Source organism: Pelophylax lessonae, assembly GCF_965119305.1.
Source record: "Pelophylax lessonae genome assembly, chromosome: 4".
Taxonomy (NCBI): Eukaryota; Metazoa; Chordata; class Amphibia; order Anura; family Ranidae; genus Pelophylax; species Pelophylax lessonae.
This window is the reverse complement of record NC_138771.1, coordinates 12,208,932-12,225,366: the sequence shown is the minus strand read 5'-3', so window position 1 is coordinate 12,225,366 and position 16,435 is coordinate 12,208,932. Positions and strand designations below refer to the sequence as shown.

Here is a 16,435-nt window from a genome sequence, read left to right as displayed (position 1 = left end):
AATGGCTGCAATATAACAAAGAGTGAAAAATTTAAGGGGGTCTGAATACTTTTCGTACCCACTGTATACATATATACACACATATACACACACACACATATATATATATATATATATACACATACATAAACATACATACATACACTAGTGATCGATATTTTTTTTTTACTTGACAGGTACATTTGTGGAGGGATCTGGGGATCTAAAAGAACCCAAACCCCTCCTCTGCACTTAAAAGCATTCAAAACACCAAGTTTGGCTGTTTTGAATGCTGTGATTTTTTTTAAATCTGGCACCAGACAGTACCCGGAAGTGATGTCACTCATGACATCACTTCCAGGTTTTTAGCTTGCCGAATATGGCTTTGATCGGGGCTTTGGCGGCTGTTTACACACACACACATATATATATATGTCACACACACACACACACACACACACACACACACACACACAGCAGCAGTGGGGGAAATTGCATGCAATTTAGACAGGTACTGCAGGGCATTCCTGTTCAAATTGCATGCAATTCTTTGCAATGCGATTCACACCTATTCCCTTTGTAGTGATGCATATAGCACCACAAATGTCAGTTTCAGGTAATGGAAGCACTGCTGCCATTCACAGAACAGTTTAACCACTTACTGCCCGCCCACCGCCAAATGACAGCGTAGCGGTGTAGCTATTATCCTGGGACGCCGTCATATGACGGCGCACCAGAACAGCCTCTCTCGTGCGCCCCCGGGGGCGAGCGGCGCGACGATCGTGACCGCGCCGTGTTGCTAGGACACGGCGCGACCCCGATCACGGTAAAGAGTCAATGACATGACTCCTTACCCATGTGATCGGCTGTGTCCAATCACAGCCGGTCACATGTAAATGAGGAAGTGCCGTTATTCGGCTTTCCTCGGCTCACACTGTCAGAGGCTCCTCCTCATAGGGGACACAGGGAAATGTAATCAGGGCACTGATCAGTGCCCTGATTACACAAGAGTGAAATAAAGTGCCATAACTGCCCACCATCAGTGCCTGCTCACTAGGCACTGATGGGCACTGACTGGCAGCACTAGGGGCACTGATGTGTGGCTGCCCATCAGTGCCACCCGTCAGTGCCGCCTCTCAGTGCGGCATATTAGTACCTCCTCCTCAGTGCCACCTCATCAGTGAAGCCCATCAGTGCTCATTAGTGTGGCATATTAGTACCTCCTCATCAGTGCAGGAGAACATTTTATTTATTTTCGAAATTTACTCACAGAAAATAAAAACTTTTTTTTTTTTCAAAATTTTCTGTCTTTTTTTTTTCTAAGAAATAAAAAACCCAGAGGTGATTAAAATACCACCCTGTTAATGCTGCTTTTTCCCTCTCTGTGCCGGTTGATCCGAAGCCGTGCCTCCTTGACATGGTGGAGGACTACTCGCCTGATGTCAACGTGCGTTTGGCGTTCTCGAGGTCCTTTTTTAAGGCCCGGAAGCTTATTTTGCAGCACTGGACGTCCCCGTCCCCTCCCTCGCTGGAGATGTGGGTGAAGGCAATGGGCGTTACCCTACGGTATGAACGCCTAATTTATCAACCCAGAGGTGTCCCGCTAAGATATGAAAAAATATGGGCTGGATGGCTGGCGCAGCCAGGCCTGGCACCTGCTGATCTTATCATGGATCGCTTACTCCAATAGCTCCCTGTATGTTCTGTCTGCAGGTTATGGAGCAGATCTTTGATGTGTGCTCGTGTTACCATGCTTGGGTGTGTAGATGTCCTTACTTTACTGGGAATGCACTTTCTTGAAGATGCCATGTGTTTGTTGGTTTATGCCTATACTCTCTTTGTAAGGGAGTCTTGTTGAATTGAAGCCTGTGAACTTTCAATTGTGTTCAATAAACTTTGTTTTTGATTTAAAAAAAAAAAAAAAAAATACCACCAAAAGAAAGCTCTATTTGTGTGAAGAAAAAATGATAAAAATGTCATATGGGTACAGTGTAGCATGACCGCGCAATTGTCATTCACAGTGTGACAGCGCTGAAAGCTGAAAATTGGCCTGGGCAGGAAGGGGGTGAAAGTGCCCGGTAGGCAAGTGGTTAAATATGTATTGCAATATGTGCCCCTTGTTTTCACTGCAAAGTTTGCTAGAAAAGATATATTGCAGTGTGCAGAGGGTTTATCCAGAATTTGTAGGGTTATATGTGGTCACACCCCTTTAGCACCTGATAGTTACTGGGAGTAGAGCACAGGTATATCTTGTTTTTGACCACAGAGGGGCGCTCACTTGGCACTGCCGTCATTCACAGAACATTTTGAATCTTTTTTAATGAATACAAGGTGTTCTTGGATTGAATGAGGTAGAAGTGCGGGGGGACACCACAATCCCCACCTCGTCCAATCAGAAAGCTCCTTGAATTAACTGAAACTACAAGGCTTCCTTTGAGCGGAGGCAGCGCAGTGCGGTATGACATCCTTGCGGTTGGTGTGCAAAAAAGGTGGCTGCCCGGCGCAGGACCCAGAAGAGCGTAAAGAAATTACACCGCATTTCTGAGCTTCCAGGAGGCAGAGACCTGAGGTCACATACAGCACAGAGCTGAGTGTAATCTGAGACCCGAGTGGAGAGAAGGGGCACATTATCCTCTACACCCTTGATGCCCAACCTGCGGCCCTTTTCTAGAGGAAACATTGATTAGGGGGATAGCACTAATCCCTTCAAGATTCATGTAACATGTTCACAGTTTCCTATTGCCTTCTGCAGCATCTCCCCAGCCAGCAACGTATCCTGTCCTCACTCTCTGACCCTCATTTCCTCTATTAGGTCTGCAGTCTCTGACACTCCTCTCCAGCATTACATATACTGAACAATATGTGCGGCCCTTTGGTGATGTCAGGGGCCACATTTGAGAGCCCTTTTAGCTGATGAGTTGACCCGTAGAAAAGCATGCACATTCAAGACTGTCAATCACGTGCCACGCCCCCAGCTAGCCCCGGGGGGGGGGGGGGGCAGCCTGCTACGCCCCCAGCTAGCCCCGGGGGGGGGGGCAGCCTGCTACGCCCCCAGTTAGCCCCGGGGGGGGGGGGGGCTACGCCTCCAGCTAGCCCCGGGGGGGGGGGGCTACGCCTCCAGCTAGCCCCGAGGGGGGGCAGCCTGCTACGCCCCCAGCTAACCCCGGGGGGCAGCGTGCTATGATGATGAAGATTGGGTGCATGCACAGAAAACCCCTGTGCATCCGAACTCCCTGGCAGAAACTGTCGGTGAATCTGCACATGCGCTGCCCCTTGCAAGACGGTGGTATGGAAGAGAGGTGGGGGAGGAAACTGATCCGGTGGTGAAGTCTTGCCTTAAAGTGTTAGTTACCCTTTACCAAAAAACTGGTCTGTAGAGAAAAAACGACTCAAGAGCATAAAGTTGAATAGTGAAAGCAGTCACCCTAGAGAATAAAATAGTGGTAGTTCCAATGTTTTATGTCACACAATATTGCTGCAAAATTCCAGTTAAAAAAAACACATTAAAATTAGATTTTAGGGGGACATAAAAATTAAATAAATTACGCACATTTATAGTAAAATATAAAAGCGGAGGTTGCACCAAGTAAATAGATACCCAACATGTCAAACCTTAAACATGTCAGTATCCTATATTTTCTATAGGCGACGCTTTAAAATCCCCCTACAGGTCCTCAGTTTAGGGTTACGGAGGTCTGGTGCCAAAATGATTGCACTCATTCCGGCGTGTGTGGCGATATGCAACGTATATCGCAATCTACGTTTTCAGGCGTAGACACCCTGCTGCTTGCATTTCCGTTTGTACGTGCATGTATATAGGGGGGTGGGGGCTAGGGCTGCACGATATTGGAAAAAAAAAAAAAAAAAAAAAAATCACATTGCGATACCTTTTTCCCCAACAATATATATTGCAATATTTTTTTGCGGCGGATCCTCTTCGTCGCACATTTTTAGTAGTGCAGAGTTACTACAGCATGCATGCCCCCATTCAATGCAGAGTTACCACAGCGTACCCCCATTCAATGCAGTGACAGGTACTCTTTATGGAGGGATCGGGGGGAATGTGACAGTAATAGACAGTGACAGGTACTCTTTATGGAGGGATCGGGGGGGGGGGAAATGTGACAGTAATAGTCAGTGACAGGTACTCTTTATGGAGGGATCGGGGGGGAATGTGACAGTAATAGGCAGTGACAGGTACTCTTTATGGAGGGATCGGGGGGGAATGTGACAGTAATAGGAGTGACAGGTACTCTTTATGGAGGGATCGGGGGGGATGTGACAGTAATAGGCAGTGACAGGTACTCTTTATGGAGGGATCGGGGGGGGAATGTGACAGTAATAGGAGTGACAGGTACTCTTTATGGAGGGATCGGGGGGGATGTGACAGTAATAGGAGTGACAGGTACTCTTTATGGAGGGATCGGGGGGAATGTGACAGTAATAGGCAGTGACAGGTACTCTTTATGGAGGGATCGGGGGGGAATGTGACAGTAATAGGCAGTGACAGGTACTCTTTATGGAGGGATCGGGGGGGAATGTGACAGTAATAGGCAGTGACAGGTACTCTTTATGGAGGGATCGGGGGAATGTGACAGTAATAGGAGTGACAGGTACTCTTTATGGAGGGATCGGGGGGAATGTGACAGTAATACGCAGTGACAGGGACTCTTTATGGAGGGATCGGGAGGGGGAATGTGACAGTAATAGGCAGTGACAGGTACTCTTTATGGAGGGATCGGGGGGGAATGTGACAGTAATAGGCAGTGACAGGTACTCTTTATGGAGGGATCGGGGGGGATGTGACAGTAATAGGCAGTGACAGGTACTCTTTATGGAGGGATCGGGGGGGAATGTGACAGTAATAGACAGTGACAGGTACTCTTTATGGAGGGATCGGGGGGGGGATGTGACAGTAATAGCAGTGACAGGTACTCTTTATGGAGGGATCGGGTGGAATGTGACAGTAATAGGAGTGACAGGTACTCTTTATGGAGGGATCGGGGGTGGGGGGGGAATGTGACAGTAATAGGCAGTGACAGGTGCTCTTTATGGAGGGATCGAGGGTCTAAAAGACACCAAACCCCTCCACTGCACTTCCATGTATTCAAAACGCCAAAAACGGCATTTTTGAATACACTCACTTTTTGAATCTGCCGCCTTTAGCAGCCAAGTAACCCGGATGTGACGTCATGGACGCTGCCTCCGGGTTACGTCATCGTAGACCCAATTGAAGCCGCATCCGGCTTAGATAGAGTCTCCATCCAGCCGGCGGATGGAGGGAGGGGAGAGACCCGGGCAGAGCTGCGGAAGGCGGCAGGAGGGGAGGGGGTAACGATTCGAATGGCTCCTGAGCCCCATCGGTCGTTACCGCCAAAAAGCCGGCCACTGGCTTTAAACAACGGTACCGGGATGATGCCTCTAGCTACAGGCATCACCCCAGTATAACCCCGCAAAGTCAGCCGATGTAGGGGTACGTCACTTTGCGGTAAGTGGTTAAAAGCATTCAAAATACCAAGTTTGACTGTTTTGAATGCTGTCTTTTTTTTTTTTAAGGCTCTAGTACCCGGAAGTGATGTCATGACACCGCTTCCGGGTTATTACATCAGAGACCCAATCAAAGTAGAATCCGGCTTTGTTTGGATCTTCGGCCAGCCGGCGGATGTGTCGGCTGGTCACTTGGGCCTCCCCAGTGGGATGGGGGTGGACGTCCCCTCCGGCTGCTTGTGATAACGGCCGAGCGGCAGATTAGCCGCATTGGTTGTTATTACAAGAAAGCCGTTTGTTGGCTCTAAAAACCGGTACCAGGGTGATGCCTTAAGCTGCACAACACCCCGCTGCAACCTATTGAAGTAATAACGGCAAGTTTGCGACCAATACTTCAAAAAAAGTGAACATTGGCCCCACCGTTAATCGGTCGATTCCTATAACTTCATGTCCAACTGTCCAACCATTCGGAGGCCAAGGTCTCCCTGCACGGGGAAATCAAACCTGGGGGAACAACACTCGGTGTAAGGTGGGTCAGCCAGGCAGCAGCGCATCCCTCAAACAATCATCTCAGGCTGCGGGCACAACAAAGGAGTTCTCACAAGCTGGGCATCTCAGATGGCACGGCTCAAATAACAGGACATGCCGGGACGGTTCCATAACTGAAGAGCCGCACTTTTACCTGTATAGACGGGCACCAAATAACGCCTCTCTTTAGTGTTCAAAAAAAATCCACACTCGCAACACCAACCCCCCTCCTCTGCTTCCAAAAATCGAATACATGAATTTCAGCTGTCAATAGAGAATCAAGTGGTCAGAAATAATATCTGGTCTCCCCAGGACTCTGCATTCACTATATCTGGTCTCCCCAGGACTCTGCATTCACTATATCTGGTCTCCCCAGGACTCTGCATTCACTATATCTGGTCTCCCCAGGACTCTGCATTCACTATATCTGGTCTCCCCAGGACTCTGCATTCACTATATCTGGTCTCCCCAGGACTCTGCATTCACTATATCTGGTCTCCCCAGGACTCTGCATTCACTATATCTGGTCTCCCCAGGACTCTGCATTCACTATATCTGGTCTCCCCAGGACTCTGCATTCACTATATCTGGTCTCCCCAGGAGCCTGCATTCACTATATCTGGTCTCCCCAGAACCCTGCATTCACTATATCTGGTCTCCCCAGGACCCTGCATTCACTATATCTGGTCTCCCCAGGACTCTGCATTCACTATATCTGGTCTCCCCAGGACTCTGCATTCACTATATCTGGTCTCCCCAGGACTCTGCATTCACTATATCTGGTCTCCCCAGGACTCTGCATTCACTATATCTGGTCTCCCCAGGACTCTGCATTCACTATATCTGGTCTCCCCAGGACTCTGCATTCACTATATCTGGTCTCCCCAGGACTCTGCATTCACTATATCTGGTCTCCCCAGGACTCTGCATTCACTATATCTGGTCTCCCCAGGACTCTGCATTCACTATATCTGGTCTCCCCAGGACTCTGCATTCACTATATCTGGTCTCCCCAGGACTCTGCATTCACTATATCTGGTCTCCCCAGGACTCTGCATTCACTATATCTGGTCTCCCCAGAACCCTGCATTCACTATATCTGGTCTCCCCAGGACCCTGCATTCACTATATCTGGTCTCCCCAGGACCCTGCATTCACTATATCTGGTCTCCCCAGGACTCTGCATTCACTATATCTGGTCTCCCCAGGACTCTGCATTCACTATATCTGGTCTCCCCAGGACTCTGCATTCACTATATCTGGTCTCCCCAGGACTCTGCATTCACTATATCTGGTCTCCCCAGGACTCTGCATTCACTATATCTGGTCTCCCCAGGACTCTGCATTCACTATATCTGGTCTCCCCAGGACTCTGCATTCACTATATCTGGTCTCCCCAGGACTCTGCATTCACTATATCTGGTCTCCCCAGGACTCTGCATTCACTATATCTGGTCTCCCCAGGACTCTGCATTCACTATATCTGGTCTCCCCAGGACTCTGCATTCACTATATCTGGTCTCCCCAGGACTCTGCATTCACTATATCTGGTCTCCCCAGGACTCTGCATTCACTATATCTGGTCTCCCCAGGACTCTGCATTCACTATATCTGGTCTCCCCAGGACTCTGCATTCACTATATCTGGTCTCCCCAGGACTCTGCATTCACTATATCTGGTCTCCCCAGGACTCTGCATTCACTATATCTGGTCTCCCCAGGACTCTGCATTCACTATATCTGGTCTCCCCAGGACTCTGCATTCACTATATCTGGTCTCCCCAGGACTCTGCATTCACTATATCTGGTCTCCCCAGGACTCTGCATTCACTATATCTGGTCTCCCCAGGACTCTGCATTCACTATATCTGGTCTCCCCAGGACTCTGCATTCACTATATCTGGTCTCCCCAGGACTCTGCATTCACTATATCTGGTCTCCCCAGGACTCTGCATTCACTATATCTGGTCTCCCCAGGACTCTGCATTCACTATATCTGGTCTCCCCAGGACTCTGCATTCACTATATCTGGTCTCCCCAGGACTCTGCATTCACTATATCTGGTCTCCCCAGGACTCTGCATTCACTATATCTGGTCTCCCCAGGACTCTGCATTCACTATATCTGGTCTCCCCAGGACTCTGCATTCACTATATCTGGTCTCCCCAGGACTCTGCATTCACTATATCTGGTCTCCCCAGGACTCTGCATTCACTATATCTGGTCTCCCCAGGACTCTGCATTCACTATATCTGGTCTCCCCAGGACTCTGCATTCACTATATCTGGTCTCCCCAGGACTCTGCATTCACTATATCTGGTCTCCCCAGGACTCTGCATTCACTATATCTGGTCTCCCCAGGACTCTGCATTCACTATATCTGGTCTCCCCAGGACTCTGCATTCACTATATCTGGTCTCCCCAGGACTCTGCATTCACTATATCTGGTCTCCCCAGGACTCTGCATTCACTATATCTGGTCTCCCCAGGACTCTGCATTCACTATATCTGGTCTCCCCAGGACTCTGCATTCACTATATCTGGTCTCCCCAGGACTCTGCATTCACTATATCTGGTCTCCCCAGGACTCTGCATTCACTATATCTGGTCTCCCCAGGACTCTGCATTCACTATATCTGGTCTCCCCAGGACTCTGCATTCACTATATCTGGTCTCCCCAGGAGCCTGCATTCACTATATCTGGTCTCCCCAGGAGCCTGCATTCACTATATCTGGTCTCCCCAGGAGCCTGCATTCACTATATCTGGTCTCCCCAGGAGCCTGCATTCACTATATCTGGTCTCCCCAGGAGCCTGCATTCACTATATCTGATCTCCCCAGGAGCCTGCATTCACTATATCTGGTCTCCCCAGGAGCCTGCATTCACTATATCTGGTCTCCCCAGGAGCCTGCATTCACTATATCTGGTCTCCCCAGGACTCTTCATTCACTATATCTGGTCTCCCCAGGACTCTGCATTCACTATATCTGGTCTCCCCAGGACTCTGCATTCACTATATCTGGTCTCCCCAGGACTCTGCATTCACTATATCTGGTCTCCCCAGGACTCTGCATTCACTATATCTGGTCTCCCCAGGACTCTGCATTCACTATATCTGGTCTCCCCAGGACTCTGCATTCACTATATCTGGTCTCCCCAGGACTCTGCATTCACTATATCTGGTCTCCCCAGGACTCTGCATTCACTATATCTGGTCTCCCCAGGACTCTGCATTCACTATATCTGGTCTCCCCAGGAGCCTGCATTCACTATATCTGGTCTCCCCAGGAGCCTGCATTCACTATATCTGGTCTCCCCAGGAGCCTGCATTCACTATATCTGGTCTCCCCAGGAGCCTGCATTCACTATATCTGGTCTCCCCAGGACTCTGCATTCACTATATCTGATCTCCCCAGGAGCCTGCATTCACTATATCTGGTCTCCCCAGGAGCCTGCATTCACTATATCTGGTCTCCCCAGGAGCCTGCATTCACTATATCTGGTCTCCCCAGGACTCTTCATTCACTATATCTGGTCTCCCCAGGACTCTGCATTCACTATATCTGGTCTCCCCAGGAGCCTGCATTCACTATATCTGGTCTCCCACAGTACACAGGATATGGAAATGCAATTATTTTACTAACTATAAACTGCTAAACCCCTTTTCTCACCAGCAGTATATAGCAGTCTTGTGTCTGGTTAAAGCTTGTAGGAGGAGTTAGCATTCTCCTCTGACTGTCCTATGAGGCTGCAGGACCACTCTCTGTCTGGACATTGATCATTGGCCATGTGCTGCTCACATGCACCCTCCAAAGAAGAAAAGAAAAACTCTCTAGCAATTCACACCAAATTGAGCATGTGCAGAGTGACTCCAAGGCTCTGTTCTATCAGGAGATAGATTGGGGACAGTGGAAGAAGGGGAAGATCAGAGAAGACAGGATCAAACTGCCTTTTCACACAAGGCAGAGGGTTAACCCCTTAGGTTCCACAGTGAGTATAACAAGCATGCTTTACTGCATGAACAGACTGGTTTTACGGTTGAGGGTTTAGAAACACTAAGTAACCTCTTCATATTTTTATATGAAAATTAGCATGCATTACTAAGCTATTCTGGAACTACAAGTCCCAGCAGGACGTGAAGGGGGTCAGATTGTCCCGTACAGGTGTGGGAGGAGATTTCATAAAGACTCAGCTGTGTGTCGGGGGAATCTCTTCTCCCCTCTGTAGTTTGTTGGTAAACATTGCACAGCATGACATCTGATGACATCACCTGGAGGTGGGCGGGACATGCTGACTCTCTATGGTAACTAAGCTATTCTAGAACTACAAGTCCCAGCGTGATATGAAGAGGCCAGGTTGCCTTCTCTACTACAAATGACCCCGGAGGGTCATTGTGTCTGGGAATTGTACGTATCCCCTTCATAGATTTGTTAGTAAACATTGCACAGAGATACATCTGATGACATCACCTGGAAGTGGGCGGTACATGCTGGCTCCTCTCTATGGTAACTAAGCTATTCTGGAACTACAAGTCCCAGCAGGACATGGAGGGGTCAGATTGTCCCACACAGGTGGGGGAGGAGATTTCATAAAGACTCAGCTGTGTGTCGGGGAATCTCTTCTCCCCTCTGTAGTTTGTTGGTAAACATTGCACAGCATGACATCCAATGACATCATCTGGAAGTGGGCGGGACATGCTGGCTCCTCTCTATGGTAACTAAGCTATTCTGGAACTACAAGTCCCAGCAGGAAGTGGAGGGGTCAGGTTGTCCTCTCTACTACAAGTGACCCGGAGGTTCATTGTGTCTGGCAATTGTACTTCTCCCCTTCATAGATTTGTTAGTAAACATTGCACAGAGTGACATCTGATGACAGCAAAATCTATGAAGGGGGAGACGTAAAATTCCAAGACACAATGAACCTCCGGGGTCACTTGTAGTAGAGAGGGCAACCGGACCTCTCCACATCCTGCTGGGACTTGTAGTTCCAGAATAGATTAGTTACCATACAGAGCAGCCAGCATGCCCCGCCCACTTCCAGTGATGTTGTAATGCCCTGCCCACTTCCAGGTGATATCAGGTGTCACTGTGCAATGTTTACTAATAAATCCATGGAGGGGAGACAAACAACTCCCAGACCCAATGAACCTCCGGGGTCACTTGTAGTAGAGAGGGCAACCGGACCTCTCCACATCCTGCTGGGACTTGTAGTTCCAGAACAGTTTAGTTACCATAGAGAGGAGCCAGCATGTCCCGCCCACCTCCAGGTGATGTCATCAGATGTCAGTGTGCAATGTTTATCAACAAACTACAGAGGGGAGGAGAGATTCCCTGACACACAGCTGAGTCATTATGAAATCTCCTCCCACACCTGTGTGGGACAATCTGACCCCTCCATGTCCTGCTGGGACTTGTAATGTCATGCTGTGCAATGTTTACCAACAAAACTATAGAGGGGAGATGTACAATTCCCAGACACAATGAACCTCCGGGGTCACTTGTAGTAGAAGAGAGGACAACCTGACCTCTTCATATCATGCTGGGACTTGTAGTTCCAGAATAGTTTAATTACCATAGAGAGGAGCCAGCATGTCCCGCCCACTTCCTGGTGATGTCATCAGATGTCATGCTGTGCAATGTTTACCAACAAAACTATAGAAGGAGAAGTACAATTCCCAGACACAATGAACCTCCGGGGTCACTTGCAGTAGAGAGGACAACCTGACCTTCATATCATGCTGGGACTTGTAGTTCCAGAATAGATTAGTTACCATAGAGATGAGCCAGCATGTCCCGCCCACTTCCAGGTGATGTCATGCTGGAGAAGGGATTCCCAGAACCAGAGCCCAGACACAATGAACCTCCAGAGTCACTTGTAGTAGAGAGGACAACCTGGCCCCTTAAAGTCCTCCTGGGACTTGTAGTTCCAGAATAGCTTAGTTACCATAGAGAGGGGCCAGCATGTCCCGCCCACTTCCAGGTGATGTCATGCTGTGCAATGTTTATCAACAAACTACAGAGGGGAGGAGAGATTCCCTGACACACAGCTGAGTCATTATGAAATCTCCTCCCCCACCTGTGCGGGACAATATGACTCCTCCACATCCTGCTGGGACTTGTAGTTCCAGAATAGCTTAGTTACCATAGAGAGGAGCCAGCATGTCCCGCCCACTTCCAGGTGATGTCATCAGATGTCATGCTGTGCAATGTTTATCAACAAATCTATGAAGGGGAGACGTACAATTCCCAGACACAATGAACCTCCGGGGTCACTTGTAGTAGAGAGGACAACCTGACCTCTTCACTTCCTCCTGGGACTTGTAGTTCCAGAATAGTTTAGTTACCATAGAGAGGAGCCAGCATGTCCCGCCCACCTCCAGGTGATGTCATGCTGTGCAATGTTTATCAACAAACTACAGAGGGGAGGAGAGATTCCCTGACACACAGCTGAGTCATTATGAAATCCCCTCCCCCACCCGTGCGGGACAATCTGACCCCTCCATGTCCTGCTGGGACTTGTAGTTCTAAAACAGCCAGTTACTAAACTGGAAAGCCAGCATCTTCCTGCCCACTTCCAGTTTAAGTCATACTGGGATGTCTATATCTATGCATCTACAGAGAGGACTATTATGGAGCAATTCAATCATCTTACTCCAGCATGGACGGTGTGTAAAGAGCCATGCTGAGACTTGTAGTGCCCCGGCTGGTAAAGACGTTGTATAATAATACAATGATGATGATGATGATAATGTACAATGCTCTTCCCATGCACAGGGGTCACACAATGAGCACCATGCTGAGACTTGTAGTATCTCAAGCAGTAAACACAAACTACGTATCTATACAAATGATCTCCCCCTCCCCCCATACACAGGGGCCACACAATGATCACCTGGACACCTCCACTCCAGTGAGGGCCATGCTGAGACTTGTAGCACCCCCCCCCCCCCCAAGCAGTAATCACAATGTATCCATACAGTGATCTCCCCTCCCCCATACACACAGGGGTCACCTGGACACCTGCACTCCAGGAAGGCCATGCTGAGACTTGTAGTACCCCCCCCCCCCCCCAAGCAGCTGTAGTATCCATTGTCATATCCCAAGCAGTAATCACAATGTATCCATACAATGATCTCCCCTCCCCCCCATACACACAGGGGTCACCTGCACTCCAGTGACGATGAATGAGCCTGGAGGGCCATGCTGAGTCTTGTAGTGTCCCAACCAGTAATCACAACATATCCAGTGATTTCCCCTCCCCCATACAGAGGGGCCAGACAACAATCACCTAGAGCATGCTGAGACTTGTAGTCCCCCAACCAGTAATCACAATGTATCCATAGAGTGAACAGTATAGTGTGTGTGATGAGAGGGGAGTGTGTGGGGTATGAATACTATGGAGCCATCCATCCATCCATCCCCGGGCTCACCTACCCTCCAGTAAGGATGGAGTAATCCTAACGCACCATGCTGAGACTTGTAGTGCCCCCCCCCCGCCTGCAATCCGAATACAGAGCATGTAATCATGGAGTGCGGGATATCCATACAATGATCTCCCCTCCCCCATACAGAGGGGACAATCACCTGGACCATGCTGAGACTTGTAGTGCCCCGGCCAGTATATAGATGTGTATTCATACAACGATCACCTGACCACCTCTACCAGCTAGACCGGCCAACCCCTGGGGGGCCATGCTGAGACTTGTAGTCCCCCAAGCAGTAATCACAATGTATCCATACAGTGATCTCCCTTCCCCCATAAAGAGAGGACAAACACCTGGACCATGCTGAGACTTGTAGTGCCCCGGCCAGTATACAGATGTGTATTCATCCAAGGATCACCTGGTCAAGCAAGACCGGCCAACCCCCTGGGGGGCCATGCTGAGACTTGTAGTGCTCCCAGGCAGTAATCACAATGTATCTATACAGTGATCTCCCCTCCCCCATACAGAAAGGATAGACAATGATCACCTAGAGACCATGCTGAGACTTGTAGTGCCCCGGCCAGTATACAGATGTGTATTCATACAATGATCACCTGACCACCAGAATACAATGTATCCAATCCGCAGAGAGTATCCAAACAATGAACTTCCCATACACCGGACCCACCGACTCTACACAGAGAGCCGTGCTGACACTTGTAGTTCTCCCTCCAATAAACAGCACACAGTGTATACAATGTATCCGTACAATCATCACCCACACCCAGCAAGATCAGCTCCATCCTGGAGGGGATGCTGGGAGTTGTAGTGCTCCAACCAGTAAACTACAGAACTGTGATCTCCCCATACACAGGGGGGGGGGGGGTCTCCTGTTTACCTGGGAGGGGATGCTGGGAGTTGTAGTGCTCCAACCAATACTGTGATCTCCCCATACACGGGGGGGGTCTTTAGGTTTACCTGGGAGGGGATGCTGGGAGTTGTAGTCCCCCCAGTCAGGTAATGTTATGTGAGGGGGAGGGGTCTCCTGATGTTTACCTGGGAGGGGATGCTGGGAGTTGTAGTTACCCCAATCAATGTTACGTGGGGGGAGGGGACTCCTGTTTACCTGGGAGGGGATGCTGGGAGTAGTAGTTACCCCAGTCAGTTGTTATGTGAGGGAGAAGGGTAATCTGATGTTTACCTGGGAGTTGTAGTCCCCCCGTCAGTCAATGCTATGTGAGGGGGGGGGGGCTCCTGATGTTTACCTGGGAGGGGATGTTGGGAGTTGTAGTTACCCCAGTCAGTCAATGTTATGTAGGGGGGGGAAGGGTAACCTGATGTTTACCTGAGCTAGGATGCTGGGAGTTGTAGTTCCCACAGTCAGTGATGAGTTCTCATTGCAGTAAATAGGGGATGCTGGGAGTTGTAGTCCCCCCATCAGTATTATGTGAGGGGGAGGGGTCACCTGTGAGCCCCCCCATTGTTCTGTCCCCCCTCTGAGTTCTGTAGATCCCCCCCAGGATATGGAATGATCCCCGCTCTCGGTGCCCCCCGGAGGCCTCTCCCTCCTCCTCGGTGTGGATTTCCCTCCTCGGGGACGGATCGGTACCTGCGGTGTCCCGGCGATGTCCGGGGTGGGTATCGGAGGGCCGGCGGTGCCTGGCCGAGCTCCTCTCCGTTCTCCCGGGGTCGGTGTCCTCCGTCTCTCCGGCCCGAGGCGGCTAAATCCCGACCGCCATTTCCCGCCGACCGACACAGCGCAGGACCCGGATACAGCGTACTGCGCATGCGCGACTGGACACACACGGGGGAGGGAGGGGGGAGGAGGAGAGAGAGCAGGAGGAGGGGCGGGGAGAGATGGAGGGGGCGGGGCTCTGTACTCAGCACCACCGATCGCCTCCTTCCCAACTCATCGCAGCACATCGCAATGTATTCTCTATAGAGGGGAGAAAGAGAATACCGAATCACCCCTCATCCCTCCCACCCCCTTCTCACCCCCTCTCACCTCCTCCCACCCCCTCACCCCCCTCTCATCCCTTCTCACCCCCTTCTCACCGCATCTCCCTTCTTACCCCTTCTCTCCCCTTCTCATCCCTTCTAATCCCCCCTCACACCTTCTCATCCCATCTCACCCCTTCTACCCCTTCTCATCACTTCTCACCCCTTCTACCCCCTCTCACCCCCTCTCATCCCATCTCACCCCTTTTACCCCTTCTCACCCCTTCTCATCCCCTCATCACCCCTTCTAACCAAATCTCCCCCCCCATCACCCCTTCTCACCCCCTCTCACCCCCTTTTCATCCCTTCTCACCCCCCCCCCCCATCACCCCCTCTCACCCCTTTTCATCCCTTCTCACCCCCCCCCCATCACCCCCTCTCACCCCTTTTCATCCCTTCTCACCCCATTTTACCCCCTTCTACCCCTCCCCCATCACCCCCTCTCAACCTTCTCATCACTTCTCACCCCCTCATCACCCTTCTCACCCCCCATCACCCCTTCTACCCCCTCTCATCCCTTCACATCCCATCTCATCCCTTCTCACCCCCCCCCCCCCCATCACCCCTTCTCACCCCCTCTCACCCCCTCTCACCACTTCTCACCCCTTCTCATCCCTTCTCACCCCTTCTCATCCTTTTTCACCCCCTCTCATCCCATCTCACCCCATCTCACCCCTTCTCACCCCATCTCATCCCTTCTCATCACTTCTCACCCCTTCTCATCCCTTCTCACCCCTTCTCATCCCCTCTCACCCCATCTCACCCCCCATCACCCCTTCTCACCCCCTCTCACCCCTCTCACCACTTCTCACCCCTTCTCATCCCTTCTCACCCCCTCTCATCCCCTCTCACCCCATCTCACCCTTCTCACCCCATCCCACCCCACCCCTTCTCACCACTTCTCACCCCTTCTCATCCCTTCTCACTCCATCTCATGACTTCTCACCCCATCTCACACCCCCCATCACCCCTTCTCACCCCCTCTCACCACTTCTCACCCCTTCTCATCCCTTCTCACCC

The 16,435-nt window shown here is 50.4% G+C and overlaps 1 protein-coding gene across 1 annotated transcript in view; it reads right to left on the bottom strand.

Annotated features, from left to right (window-relative positions):
* Positions 1-15,201, bottom strand: part of LOC309552195 (CTD small phosphatase-like protein 2) — a 100,154-nt gene extending 84,953 nt beyond the window's left edge. The window contains exon 1 of the mRNA XM_082253020.1: positions 15,027-15,201. The gene's annotated coding sequence lies outside the window, so the exon portion shown is untranslated. The remainder of the gene's footprint in view (positions 1-15,026) is intronic.
* Positions 15,202-16,435: the final 1,234 nt, after the last annotated feature.